The sequence below is a fragment of the Colias croceus genome, chromosome 12 (genome assembly GCF_905220415.1).
Source record: "Colias croceus chromosome 12, ilColCroc2.1".
NCBI lineage: Eukaryota > Metazoa > Arthropoda > Insecta > Lepidoptera > Pieridae > Colias > Colias croceus.
Window position 1 is genome coordinate 7,191,231 of NC_059548.1, and position 16,269 is coordinate 7,207,499.

Sequence of the window (16,269 nt, forward strand, 5' to 3'; positions counted from 1 at the left end):
TCTAATGGAATAATCTCTTATAAACAGACTGCCAATTTGTCTTTATCTCGACGTCTTCGCTTGATAACTTATGATTTTACTAATTATTTTATTTATTTTGGGAACTGTTAAAAGCTTTTAAATTATGAAAATATAATTAATGAAATTATAAAACTAATCATAATTTAAATTGAGACAGGTAGTATCTAGTGAACTCTTAAATAGCTTATTTTAATTGTAATAAGAAAAGGAAACAATATACTATTGTAACCAGAAAGAAAGGCAGTCACGAAACATAAATGCCTCGAATCATAGGCACGTTTTGACCACTTGGCAGGCAGATAGCGTGAACGAATGGATATAAAATATCCGACGATTTATCAAGTGAGAATCGAACATTTATAAAGTATTTTCGATAGTGTCCTGCGGGCATGTCCGGATTGTAAAAGAATCCGGTCGCGTTTAGACCGGACGTCGATTTCCGACACTATGTGGACCAATATCGTTTCGGTTTAGCGGATTACAAACGAGGGCATGTTTCTTTATATTTCGCTTTAAGTTAAGTTTTTAATATTATCCAGTGTTATTTTTACATTTTATTCATATTTACTGTCTATGATATATTTATATACGGTTTTCTTTATGTATGATCGACTATGCTTATACCAAGTAAATATTCATTTTTTATATTTTTTGAATGATGATAGATCAAATTATTGTATATTTGTATAATGTAATAGAACAGATAAATTATATCCATATTTTAATTGAGATTACAATTTAAATACATATCATTAAGAAGTGCTCTTAAAGTTGATCTATCAATGAATAAGTAGAAACAATAATTATGTAAGTAATTACAGTAATCCAAAAGTAATAATGCGCATAGAAATCTTCGTCACTGTTCGGCAACTGTCATATTCTCGGAGCGTCCGAAGATGATATCTATATAGAGCGGTTAAATGCATTTTCTTCATGCATAATTATTTAGTCAAATTATATGTTTTGTGCTAAAAGATATTAATATGTATTTGTAGGTAAGTAAGGATTTTGTTTCGATAATTCCTTGTGAGTAAATAGCGAGTATAACCCCACGATTGCGAATAGGTATATTATCTTTGTTGGATTGATTTACTTGGAAAATTTTATAGTACTTTTAAAGTGTCTTACTGAAGCTGGTGTAATAATGGAAGAAAAGAAGGTTAAAATAACACAAAATTTATATTGTACTAGCTTTCCGCCTGCGGCTTCGCCCGCGTTTTTAAAGAAAAACCCGCATAGTTCCCGTTCCCGCGGGATTTCCGGGATAAAACCTAGCCTATGTTACTTGTGGATAATGTAGCTTTCGAATGGTGAAAGAATTTTTAAAATCGGTCCAGTAGTTTATGAGCCTATTCATTACAATCAAACAAACAAACAAACAAAGTTTACCTCTTTATAATATTAGTGTAGATAAAGTATGGTTTTCAAACACAGGTTTATATTTAAACCATATATGTAAATCTTATCAAAAAATCTCAGTTCAAAAGTTTTTACAGTACTGACAGGCTACCGTCACCTACCGCCCGATTTGTTTTTGATTGTGTATGACCGTGAATTGACTTCTATTTCTTTTGAACAAGGTGTAAAATGCAAGTTCGTTGTTTAGGGCTCTTACGATTCAATGATTCGAGTGTCTTCGGAAATACGACAATTAGCGAAGATTTGCATGCGCATTATTAATTTTGGATTACTGTACGTAGGGGTGAACGTGCGAACTATTTTATACGATTTGCATATTTGTATTATCTAAATATAATAAAAATAAACTTACCTTCCTGTTCAATACCCGAAATAATTTTTATTTAAATAAGTAGTGTACAAAATTTTATTTAGACGATTTGGATGACATACCTGGAACAAAGGAAAGATAAAATTAATTTTAAAAATAATTAAAATAGCTTCACAAATATTTCACCCTAACAAATTAAAAATAATAAAGACAAATTGCTTGACCCGATTAATTTTCATATTCATATATCAAGCGCGCTTAGCGAAAAATAACATAAATATACCTGAAATGTAATATTATCTGCGCAAATTTGGCACGCAATTACTCAAATTTAATGGTAAATGTAATACTTTTACCGTTGGCGTTCGTTAAGAAATTAGAACGGTATAGCGTGGATTATTTCATTATAACAAAATCCCAAAAATTAAGGTTAACTTCTATGAAGGTACATATCATGTGCAGGTTTATGAATTAATTTTGAAAGCTCGCATTGAAATGAAATTTAATATTTTTAATACCAGGAGTTGAAGGTAAATAAATTAGTCTAATCTGTTTAGCGGTTTAAGGGCATTATTTTATTAATTTCCTTACTAGCTATTGATAATGTATGCATGTTTAAAATGTAGTAACTATTAGTTATAATGGAATTTTCTAATTTTATTCAAATATTGCAAACAACATTCGTCTCCCTAGTCGACTCCGCCTACATAGCATATAGATATATTTGTTCATATGTAAAACCATTAAAGGTTTTATGACTGTAATCATATCTCTACCGCGTTCCGATACTACTCTTTTTTACATTTAGGTTGATTTAAGTATGTCAATTCGATATAACGCTCTTATCTATATGCGCGAAATGTATGAAAAACTTCGCGATTTTAACTGCTAAACGTACATGTGTGTACGTTTGTAGCAATTCCATACATATATTAATCCTATTGCATACTAGTAAAGAGTTGCGTTTTTTTTACAAATTATGTTTTATAATTTTAAAGAGATATTTGATTACTATTTCAAATAAATTATAATGGATCGGATTTATTTAGCATAATTTAATATCGATTTGGTTCGCTTGGTAAGAGACGGTCTAGAAAGAAGGGAGTTTATGATTGTTTCTCGTTTTTAATGATTCTCTTTTGGATGATGATTATTACTATTAGAGTTTCGTATTTTGATGAACATTACTTTATATAGCGAGGCGTATTAAAAAAATAGCTTATTATTTGGCTTAAAAACAACGAGCTTTGAAATGACAATACAATCTGCGCTTCCAGAAGTGCATCTTTTAAATAAATTCTTCGGCGAAAGTTCTAAAAAGGTTATTCTTAAAGAAATATCTTACCGGGAACTGGCCGTTAATAGTAGCATGGTCTGAATGCGTAAAAAGTCGCCTTTGCATTACCCGCAGCGTAGCTTTTCACGCGAACCGAAATATTCCAAGCGTGTATTACAATTTACATAAACTCCGACGTCATTCGAGACGTATTAAGGAAATGTTATTTTATACTTTGATATGCAGTTGCAGTCAAGTTTTGTGTATAGAATAAGGCGCTATTCTTCACTTTCTGAATGAAACATGAAGCGTCCGTTATTCGCGCTATATCATTTTATTTATAACATATTAAATTGATGGACTTTTGAGCTTTATTCTGCAGAAACCCTCACTAAAGATTGCTTAGGTATATGTTTGCGAATATGGTTCTATACAGTGTAAATGTGGGGCTATATTAAATTATTATACATTTTTGAAGATCTCGTTTGACATCAAACAAACCAAAGGCTTTGAGTCCGGTAATACGATAGTTTCTTTGACATGATAACGAACGTCGCTCACCATTGAATATATAATATTGTATTGATGCAAGTTTTATACATTCCAGATGATATGCATGGTACGTAGATATTTTGTAATAAAAATGTTAATATTATTTAAGTGAGAATATAAATGATATTCCAACCACGTTTTCAGTCGCTAACCACGGCGCACCTCTAAAAGAGATAAAAACTTTTAATTGGAATTTTTAGTAGATTAAAACAATTATAACAGACGAGGTCGGTAAGAGAGTCGCTCAAGAATAATGTGTAGTACCGTCCCGGTGTACAGAGTATTTCATTAGGATATTTTTGTTCTTAAGAAATTCATAATTCATAATTTTATTTTTGGTAAAAACCACATCTTTGTACCTGTACTTTGTGCTGGAAATGTACTAGTATCAGCCGAAATATTGTTTATAAAGTTTCAGAATTCTTCTTGCTTGTTATATAATTATTTATTATACTTTGAAATTTCTTTGATCTTTGACTATTGAAATTTTTATACATTAATCAGAAGTTTTACTGTCAACACGGTAAGTAGTGATGTACTTGTACTACTTTACAATTATCCACAACATACTCAACAGATTGGCAGCCGAAATAAGGGCGTATTGATAATGCTGTACTATATTATAACTGCTAAACAAATCACCCACAATGAAACGTAATTTTTAAGTGCATGAGTTTCTATGTAATTTATTTTAACTGAATACTATCTTTGAAGACATTTACATACACACACGTATAGTATGTAACACACACAATTCAAATATTGCAAAATTTATTATATGTCATGTCGTATCGTTCACAACGGTTATGCTTCAAACGCGTGAGTGGAAAGAGTTAAAAGGAGAACGGAATTTAAAGGTCCCATCCTAATCCTTAACCAAATATGAAAGGGAAATAGGCGCATTAGCCGCGCCAGTCATCAGCAGAATGAATCATTACTTGAAGAGTCCGCCAGTGGCTCGTGTCAAAGAGCTGAGCTCAAAGGTCCTCATGCCCCTCCCCCCCGCGCTGTGCCGCGCTCCTCCTCCCCCGCGCATGCCCGCCAGCAAGGGCTGATTGAAGGGCCACTCTAAAACCTCGACCAACCGCTCGTTCGCTTACATTCAAGGGTCGTATCTGGATTATAGGGCGCCAAAGCCTGCACCTTCATCAGATATGTATAAACGTGTTTGCAGTTCAGCAATTCAAACCCCGAAATTGTTGCTCGACTCTAATTTCGTTCCATTGAACGCGAGATATACATTTTTGCAACAAAAATGGTTCAATATACCTCGAATGGGCCAAAGGTTGGGATAATTTTTTCAATGTGCAAAAATTCAATTACTTTTGTTGCATTATGAAATCAGTTTATATGGATCTTACATTAAGGATTTCCCTATCGTCCCATACAATATTCGTGTCTTAAGGCGATGTTACGTGTAAGTTATTATAAGAGAGGTGCGTCAAGGGAAATGAATGTCGAGTAGGTCGACCCGTTGTCATTCATATTAGCTGCGACTGCTTAAATTTCTAATCACACAGTGGCAATCTACATTTCATCGTGTTAAATCGAAATACACACGATATAGCGACTGTCTCAGTTTAAGGGACTAAATTAAATGTGTTTAATAGTTCTTTATTTCTTTAAGTAAATGTTGAATATTTGAAAGAAAAATGCCGTCTTATCAGGTAACGATTATGGTGTTAATCGTGATGAATTCAATTCATTATTTTACGAGTTTCACATATTTCAATGAAATTAAATGTGACTCGTTTTGTATATATGTATTTCCTTTATAGCTATAAAACAGCGATTTGAAGCATCGTCGATCATCGATCGCCTCTGCGGTTCGCAACATCTTTGTGGAACTATCAAAGCTCAAAAGTACCAACATTGTATAGCCTGAAATCCGTACGACAAATAATAGGCAGCGCTGTTACGAAATCCGCATTGTTTCAAAGAGGACAGCGCAATGCGCATACATTATGTACACACTTAAAAATCAAGGAGCATAAAAGCTTTGGGGAGCGAGTGCGCCTTAATAACGCTCACGAGCAACGAAGTCCGTCGTAACACAAAATGATTACACACATAAAGAACCTTATCTCTTTACACTCCGCGATGGCATAAACCGGTAACAGTCGGAAATAACTGTTCCACAACCGCTTGAATGTTTACGCGAATTTTACGCACCAATCTCGCCGCTGCGCTGTCGCTCGCTAGAAATTGAAAACGGAATTATGATGAAATAAAAAAGCAGTGAAATGCCCTCAATCTTACGCCAGCGCACCGATGAATGAGGTTTAAAACTAACAATAAGGCACGATATCAATAGCAAATTGAAGCCCTAGATACTTCCGAGTATGTCCCAAATTCGATTTCTAATTAACGAACACATGACGGTCTGATGACGAAGCTCGTTCTGTACAGGTCGCCCGCGTAATTGTTGATTTTGTCCCTTTGCAAACAATCTAGATACGATGATGATGAAGCTTCCTATTGAAATCGATCGAATACCTTATGTTTTGTACACTATTAGTGATTGCTGAAAACAACTAGTTACTAGTCAGTATGTTGCACTTTTTCAACACGAAATATGGCATAGACTGGTAAACTATATTATGATTACAAATTGATGATAAATTATCGAGTTGAAATTTACCATCTATGAATGTATGAATCTACCTTACTTTTACTACAGAATTTTATTATCTATTTGATGCCATAGACTGCTACATAGATGAAAAAATATATGATAATACACAACATCAAAGTTGAAGAAGAAGTAAGATAAGAACACCTATTATTTACCTTGCAAGAAAAATAATTTACACGGCAAAATAATTTCTCAAATCCTCACTACAACGTAGTGTGCTTTTGAAATTTAAAAAAATAAAATTCAGAATAGTTAACAATACATTACATAGAACATTTAGAACATTTTACTATTTTTATTAACATAGAACATTTTACCGTCGAGAATTTTTAATAAATAGATATCATCGTAGAGTGTCTACCACCGACGTAGAGTCGCGTAGCATTAAAAAGAACTATGCAATCCACAGTGACAATGTTGTAAATCTTTAGATCTGATTCGTTCATTTTGTAATAATAAAAAAAAAACAATACAATATTCATACTGTGATTTTATGGAGTGCTGAGAGTCGATTACAATGACCTTGCATAATAAGGCAGCGGCGCCGGCACGACTCGTAGGTCGCTAGCGAACAAAACTGTGAAAGCGAATTCTAAAAGACTCTATAAGGTTCGTTTAGGGTTCATTCTTAAGTTGTAGGAAATTTCATGCTACGTCTGAGTCTAGTGGAGCGTGGTGCATGAGAAAACTTTTCACCTCGCTATGTCGCAATTCAAAGTATTCGAGAAATTTAATTTGTTGCAATTCAAACTTTCGTGATTATGAATTTTTGAATGTTGTAAAGAAATTAATCTTTATGTGAAATGATAAAATGTTGAATCTATTATTTGGAGTAATAATTAGCTTTAAGAGTTGAGTCGCTTGAGTTTCAACGTTTTATTCACTTCTTAACTTAAATGCTTTATAGAACTAATGGTTAAAAAGAAACGTCGTTGAATGGAAAATTAATGTCGTTCATATATTTGTTGTAATGGAATATTCGTTAAAACAACTGTCGCATGAATTGATTGATGAATTTGGTCTCATATCGCTCTCTATTATTGAGGCAATTAAATATTTATATTTCATCGGTACAATATATTTAATAAAGCGGAGTTAATTGATTCAGGATAATACGTGAAGTGGCACAGCGATCCGATAACCACATCAATGTAAATGCGTTTTTAATTACCACGACTTCAATGTGAGCGTAATTTGAATCAGAAGTCAGAGCTTAATGATTCATCCGAGTATTTAAATAGAACAATTAAAAGCGGTCAAGCGTTCATTGTGTAAACATTTTTACGTCCGCTGCTGTTGCCGTGAGCTGTAAATTTGCATTTCACAGTCTTCCATTATGGTGTAGGAGCTGGTAACACTTAACGTTAAGAGCTTGGGATTATTTAAGTTTTAATATTTTTCTTGGTGCAAATGTGTGTTGTATACAATGTTGTTGTTGATAGTTTTTAAGAGTGAATGAAATTCTTGTGTCACACATATACATCAGATATCATTAAACTGTCGTAGCTCATCTACAAACTCCTGCGCAAAATACGATGAGATTATTATATTTGTAATATTTGCATTTTATACTTATCATAGATGTTTTAAGTATAAAATAATTCATATTTCCTGATACGACAGCGTACTTTTAAGACTAAATCAAAATATCTTAAAATATATAGAGCAATTTCCTCATTCCAATAGATATTATAAAATCCATTCAACAGTGAATTATGATAATGGAAGGAATTTTTTACTGCAACTCATTGCACTTGATATGATTTATACCTCCAGACTGTTTGCGTAAATAATTTTTAAATGTATTTTCAATATCGAGAGATTTTTTTGTAAACTTATCTTCTTTCAGGATTTATGTTAAGTAAATTGCTGAAAGAATAAGTTTTCTATAAAACATTGTATAAAATAAATTGTTCATGTTTATTTAAGTTAAAACTGATTTAGTCAGATTACTTCACAAATTAAATTGGCGTTGTGATTGAAATTTTTTGGAAAACTAAAAATTTTAGTTTCTTTATTTAACGCGATAACATTTTTGTCATAGAAAAAGCATGTGTGTGATGTTCATTTTCAATTTGTATTCGATTGTTTGATTTTGATTGTTGTTGGTTGAAGTATTTTTTAGTCATACTTTTTAGTTTTTTTTAGTTAGGAATAAAAAATATTTAAATTCTAAACACAATCAGTTCTATGTGCTATATTAAAACCAAGCAATAGATAAAGTAGTAAGCCCTAAAACATGTCAATAAAGTGCGGTTGACTTCAGAGTTCAGTAACAACAGTAGAGGTTAAAATATTGGAAAGGCTTACATCGTAGGCAAACATTTTGATTGGTCTCTGCATGCAGCAGTTCGCTTCAAATATGAAATCGAATTTTAGACGATATAGGTATCCGTGTGAGTAGCAGCTTCTAGGTTCGCTTTATCCTTTATTCCAGGATTTTTTGAATACATTGTGAATTTTCCAGACTTGTCTTATTTATGCGATGTATGAAGTTATAAAAAATACTAGATCTGTAAATAGTATTAATGCCATTAATATATTACTGTTAATTTTTTATGATTCAATATTCGGCCAGATAAATTATTGGGATATAATTTAACTTTCATATAGGTATCTATTATGAAAGTTTAATTTCTTGTATAGGGAAGCTAAATAGGTAAGAAGCGAAGGGAATTTTCTCAAACCCAAGCATTTCTCAAACTATATTATTATATTGACTATTATGAAGTTTTCTGGTCAAACGGGGCAACATATCTTTTTCGTCCCTAATCTTCTTATCGTGTTATCGGATATTTAAACAAATCTTAAACGGACGTTTTGTGAAATTATGTATTCCTGTTGGAATTTTATTCTTTTCCTTATCTCTTATATAATTTATTGTAATTTATACTGTAACTGTCTCTTGTATATTATATTACATCAAAATAACTTATTGAGCACATTAAACTACATTAGGTTATCGAATATATTACTGATTTTAGTTTTTTCAGCATAGCCTTTATCCTCTAAAGTCTACTACGGGACTACAGATGAATCTAATCCAAATTAAAAGTGACTAAGTTCTGTAATCATTTTGTAACTAATGTCTGTTTACGAGTATATCTGTGGAATATTAAACTACAATCCCCAACAAAACGCCCAACCCATAAAGTAAAAATTAGTGATTACTTTAGTTTAATTAAAATTATTTTATAATGGAAGTTTAAAATGTCTGTTAATCATAAGATATCAATCTGTACTTATTCAAAATATGCAATTATATACACGACAATAAACGGATTGTAATGATGTGTTGAAAGGGCTAAGCTAATAAATATCTATTTAACAAGAACTTGTAACTTTCTCTTAAAATTCACAAAGTGAACTGAGAAATATTTCCTGCCTACCGTTTAAACGTTAACAATGAGAAAAGACATAACAATATTCTTAAAGCAAGGTTAATTCAATTAGAAACGGCGAAGTAAATCTTCTCGTAAATATGGAAGTGTCAAAATTTGTAATTAAATAAAATAGGCGAAAGCTTTCTCTTTAATTATAGCAGCTGCTTTCTTTCCTTATCGCAATTTTATTACAATGACAATACGCAAGAGCTCGCCTATTAAATTATTTGTGTGAGATAACCGGAGGGCGGCAGCGGCTTAAGGCGAATTATTTATACTGTACAAAAAACCTTTTCCGCTAAATGGCCTCTTTTAGTTATTTACTTATGCGTCTGGGATAATAAATCATAATGCTGTAAGCATACTGATGAGCGCGCTTGTACCTAATTCATACGCCTCATACTTGAGCTTAAGTACCCTTTGACAGCATCTTAATACGCGTACTATCCTGAGAATGTTAAAATATGTTCTTTTTATACGTAGTATTTTTAAATCTACCATATGCTTTCACAAGCAACGGTTAAACAGCGTTAAGAAATCCCTTTAAAAACTATTTTCCTGATCATTGATCTGAAATAAATCTTTTAATCCACCTGATGAAAAACAGAAGCGTATTAAGACAATGCACATCTGATGTGCCATTAAATCGAACGATTTTGTTCGCAGGAGTGGGTTCGGGTAAATTAAGCAAATTAAGAGCTGTAGCGTGAGGGAGCAATTACATTGCGATTGGCCCAACAAGCGACTAGCTATCTAGACCGTATCCAGTCGTATCATTTTATCATAGATTTTCGCATTTACTCGTAATACTAAAGACATTCCTAATGTTTCGCAAAATATGTTTTAAAGATTTCTTTGCAAAGTTTGACCAACTTCCTGACATTTATTATTTGTATTAGGAAGACATCAAAACTTTATTAAACATAAAGTTACCACGCGCAAAAGTAAATAAAATATAGAAAACATATTAACCCAGAATTAAAAATATCAATACCCATAAAAACATAATATCAGTCGCCGTTCATTACGGATATCGTAAACCTGTTGAAAAACGAAAATGAACTGAAACCGCATGTAAAAGGAAAAGCAACGAAATGACACGTTATCAAATAAAACAGCTGTAATGCAGGCGCGTGGGCGGGCGGTACGGCCGAGCCTATCGACTCGCCAACGCGCGTGCACTCACTCACCTCAAGGTCACCCACCAGCGCCGCCGGACCGACCGAGCCCTACACTCGGGCCCATAGCCCACCTTCAAATCTTATTAGTTACATGCTATCAAAAGTGAGTGGATACTTCCGAAATTTTCCCGGGAGAGGGCGTCGGCGCCCAAACCATCCCTGAGAAAACTGACGGACGTCACTGCTCCTCGACGCCTTTTATAGCGAGAGGAGGGGCGGGGCGGGGCCGCGAGTTGCGCCGTCGATTCGCGACTCGATAAATAAATTAATTAAAAGTGCAAGTGAGTGATCGCCGCGTGCAGTCCCGTGAAGTCGTCTAGAGCTTCCCTTTAATTGGAGTTTCAGGTTCGCCGGACGTAAGCCTGCATTTAATGGCTATATGAAAATATGCATAATTGACTTTCAGCTTGCGATCTCCGTTCATGTATACTTATAAACAACGCCACGCTGAAATCTGTGAAATGGATTGAGATTTGATGGTCTCTAGACGTTAGCCGTCTCAAAGGGAGTCAATTAGTGAGAGCGGCAATTGCACCTTTGGCACAATGATACTGTAACGAATTTACAGTTGTAGGAGGGTCAATCTCCTTCAGAAGCACGGCTCCATTAATAAGCTTTCAAGACTATTAGAAAATAACAATAATTGATTATTATGTATAACTTCAATCAAGTTAAGAAGTTATTCAAATACGAGAGCAGGTTTTTAAATTCAATTTCAACATTAAGGCATGATGTTAGAAGTACTAAATCATGTTACGCATAAAGTTTTAATTGATTTTGTATTATTATCGATTTTGAAAAAAAATCTTATATATAAAAATGAATCGCAAAATGTGTTGGTAAGCGCATAACTCGAGAACGGCTGAACCGATTTCGAAAATTCTTTTTTATTATATTCCTTGAAGTACGAGGATGGTTCTTATGTAGAGAAAACGTAAATATGTACCACGGGCGAAGCCGGGGCGGTCCGCTAGTAGCTAATAAAATAGTAATAGAACGATTTTGTGTTTTTTTGATTACATGAAATGCCCCAAAAATTTCTATTACTTAATCGGGACGGAACAATTAATGCAATAAGTTATTTTAGAGATAAGATAGAGTTAGGATGTCTCAGAATACAATATAATATTATCTACTTATACGGAACTGCTATAAATAATTGGAAAAATAGTGTTTTCAGGTCACATAAGAGATAAATCTAATAAAGTTCTAAGAAACACTATATTGAAGCTGGTTTCTACGGTTGCTTTGACGTTTAAATTAAAGAATCTCGCGAGATATCGTTATCTACAGGAATTGCACTTATCACGCTTATTTCTTGTGACTTCTTCGAAGTGCATTACACGTAGTAGTCGAGTTTCAACTCGCATCTTATAAAATACATACACATTTAGATCGCTCTTATGGAATATATTCGGATATGTTCAAATAGCTGTACAATATTTTATAAGCAATTTAAGGCGATTTTATTTTTCTAAACTTTTCAAAAAAAATTGTGCTTAACATTATTGAAAATCAAATCGATTTATGTGTTTTTCGTATACGTTATCTGATGATGTTATTTGACAAAAAAAAAAAACTGGGCCGGGCCGTACACAATATATTTTTAAAAAAGAGCCGACAGGTATCATAAAACTTAAGTAACAACGGTCACCCATAAGCATTTACTTAGGTCACGTGTCGCCCAACCCCATAGCGTTTGCAATGTGAAAGTAATAGGGAAAATAAAACTCTTTGACAAACAACTTTTCTTTTACCTTGAGTAAGTTAATTAAAATTCAGAAAACAGCCCATTGAAATGTAGTCATTTCGAAATACAGTTACCTACTGAAGCTGTATAAGAAATTTTCATGATGAAACAATAGGTCGAAAATGATTTAAAATTTGATACATTTATCTTAGCAGAAGTGTACAATTATTTGTAACGTTTTTAAGCAAAAATATTCAAATTTTACTCTATCCACGAGCGCTATAAGTTAATAATGCAGATGCAATCCGATGCATTGATTCAGAAATGATTAGCAATTTAATATCAATTGTTTTAGTAGCCTAGTAGATCATAATATATAATTTTATTTTTGTTGAGTGCAAATTTTTGTAGAAAAGATAACTGCCCCCCTAGCCAAGTAGATACGTTATCTACAGCTTACGTCAATCTCATACATTCGTAGTCTATTCTACTGAACGCTACGCTAACAGAAAGCCACTTGGCTAGGGGGGCTGGGTTACCAGAATAAGACGTGTAGAAATTGGGTAGCGACAATTTTGAGGAATCAAAGCTCATGAATATTGCATATTATTATATTTTAATTTAGTATATATAAACATATGTAACTGGTTTATACCAGTGTACTGACCCTCCGCATGCTTGAATGAAGCAAGCTATCTTTGTGTAAATTTATTCATTGAGTTTGCAACATAATATGTTTTTGTATATGCACGAATATGTTATAAGGAACTTTAATTTTCTGTATAAAATGAAATAAATTGTATTATGAGATTATCTTTTGTAATGTGTACTTTATGCTCCTTAATGTGTTATATTGATATAAGGTTTTCAGTTCGAACAATGGTTAAGAATAAAAAAATATACCAATTTTTGTATGTTTTCTGAAAATGTACCGATATAACCGCAAAGTAATAAAACAAACAGGTGTTTTTCTCTATCTAAATATAATGACAGTATTTTGATAAAAAAATAAATATATTCTTCGATCATAGTGCTTAAGGTTTTTACGATTTTATAAATATATAAATTACATTATTAGGTTGTTAAGTTCACACGAAAAGGATGAAAAAGCGGTTTAATTTAGTTAGACCAACAAATTATTACCTATTCATATACAGAAACACTAGTCACTACTATTTCTACACGTGCTAAAGTTTATGCCATACTTAATTGTAGCTATAATGGCCATTCTAAGATTTTAATAATATTTATCTAATCAAGGTACAAAGTATGAACAAAAAGCAAATCAATACCAACTTATACTACGATTGTTTAACATTGGTATATTTTTCATTCAAATTCAGAGTTGGTGCCGTGAAAATGTTTTATATTTCGTAACGACGATGAATACATACAAAATTGTATTTTATTTACACTTTTATCGAGACAGTCCTAATAGGGTTTCGCACTAATCAGACAATCAATACGTTGATATATGAAACGTATGGGGCGGCCGTTGAACTCTTGAAGTGTGGTCATGTTGTATCCACTATTATAATAATATAGTGAGAGTTTATTCCTTGAAAATTCGATCGACTTTGTATAACTTGGCATCATTTTTTATCACTTTTATAAATTATTTTTCCTATTCAGTATACATCAATTATACAGAATATAATTTGGAAGAGCAAAATTAAAAAAAAAATATTGTCAGAATATCCAAATATAAATGTTTTCAAATAATAAGATCAGTATAAAAAGTTAATTATTCATTAAGTAAAAACCAAAAAAAAAGCCGCCCGAACAGGGACTTGAACCCTGGACCCTTGGATTAAAAGTCCAATGCTCTACCGACTGAGCTATCCGGGCTCGTGTAGGCTGTTTCGAAATTAACATTTAGAATCGCATTGGTACTTACGACGTTACGTTTGTAAGTTCCATTAATTGAAATGACGATCCGTCAACAATAATATTTAAAAAATGGCTGATTATAATTACAACCTTCTGTTTATAATAAATATAATTTATGTCTTTTTATCTCATTGCGACATATTATATTTAATTGTTAAACATAATATATACCTATTAATTATTATTAATACATTGTATGTATATTTTAATTACACCGCGTCGTTATGTATTACATTGTAATCAAATACAAAAGATTTGTTGGATCTAAGATTGTTGCAAGATTTTAAGCCGTGCAGCCACTCAACGCACAGTTAACTTTTACGATTTCTTTTTAAAGGGAAACGTTAAGTTTTAAGTTAGATTATATTATGGAATTCTCATACCGATAGTTTTCTTCATTTTCTATTTAGGATAAAGTCAAATCAAATCCTGTATTAATTTAAAATGCCATGTGTCTTTTTAAAGCCTTAGGATAAGATTTCTTTGCAACTTAAGTAATATTAAGTCTACGGGGATATAAATTCGCAGGTATATATAATATATATCTTAGAAATAATTGTATGATATAGATATGGGTGAAAAATACTAGGTAGGTAATATAAGCATTGAGCAGAACGTGACGACCTTATTAACAAAAATTAAAACCGTTGAAATCTTATTCATTCAATCTATTTTGTGTATAAAAATAATTAATAGTTTAATAGGCTAGTTTTGGATAAGAAGTTATATATAGGAAATTCTGTAATGTGAGAAACATCACCGATAACAAGTTCATCACAATATAAGTATGCAAATTGAACACACTATAGTTGCATATAACTATAAGACGTATTTGTCTGTCCTTGTAATGATGGTTTCCACGCGCACGCCATCGCGTGGGGGCGCAAAGTGCGATGTACTGTGGAATGGGTATTGAAATGTCAACCCAATTCCTAAGCCTTGGGGTAGCGGGTAGCGTGTATTAAAATGTCCTAACAGCTTATAACTTTTACGTGAAAATGTCCGAGTGAATTTAATAGGGATTAGGGAGTCCATTTTTTACAAAAGCTAGTTTGAATTATATCCGCTTTATTCTATATACGTAGGTACATATTCACGTGTCTCATGTAACATAAGTATTTTATGGATTGTTATGAACACTTAAATTAAATCATATCTTTTGACAAAAAAATATACTTTTATATACTTATAAGATTTGTGATATGCGTACAAGGGCAAAATCTTAGAACAAACGACGAATTTGCATATTAACATATTGCATAGTGTTGCTCTACAAAATATAATGAAAATATATTCTATCCTGCTTAAATACCATGTTAATAACACAGTTATCTGTAAACCAATTGTTAAACCTTCAATATCATTTCACGTGTGTTAATAATTCGAATCTCCATAATATTATTTCTCCATACTGGATTCGCGTGGCGATGACAGCGCCGCGCACGGCGGGAGACGAAACGGGCCCGTCACTAAGTTGTCACTGACATCGTGAAAGCAATACCGTTATATCAGTTACTATTGTGTCCGATGTTCCCGACACAAAGCTTGTTTACATTTCATAACGCGCAGTGTGGCGAATAATTACACTAATACGAAAATAATCATTTTTAATTTTGTTGAGCTTGATACTTTTATTTTATTGCTACTTTTATTTTATTGCTTTATGTACGTGAAAGAAGGTTTTTTTAATAAAAATATTTAGGAGTTCAATTAAGAAAAACATTAAAGATACACGAAATAATAACATAATTTAGTTGAGATATGATATTTGGAAACTGTAAGTTTTATAACTTCAGTAGGTAGGTACCTAGTTATAAAATTTTTAACTTAAAGTTTATATGAAACTAGCGGTCCGCCCCGGCTTCGCCCGTGGTACATATTAACGTTTTCTCTACATAAGAACCATCCTCGT

General features: G+C 32.5%; 1 protein-coding gene and 1 non-coding gene across 2 annotated transcripts in view; both read right to left on the reverse strand.

Moving 5' to 3' along the window:
* The window catches only part of LOC123696002 (matrix metalloproteinase-2-like), a 117,601-nt gene that overhangs the window by 57,855 nt on the left and 43,477 nt on the right, over nt 1–16,269 (reverse strand). The window lies entirely within an intron of this gene.
* On the reverse strand, nt 14,243–14,315 carry Trnak-uuu. Its single transcript has one exon. It is a non-coding gene; the product is annotated as a tRNA-Lys (tRNA).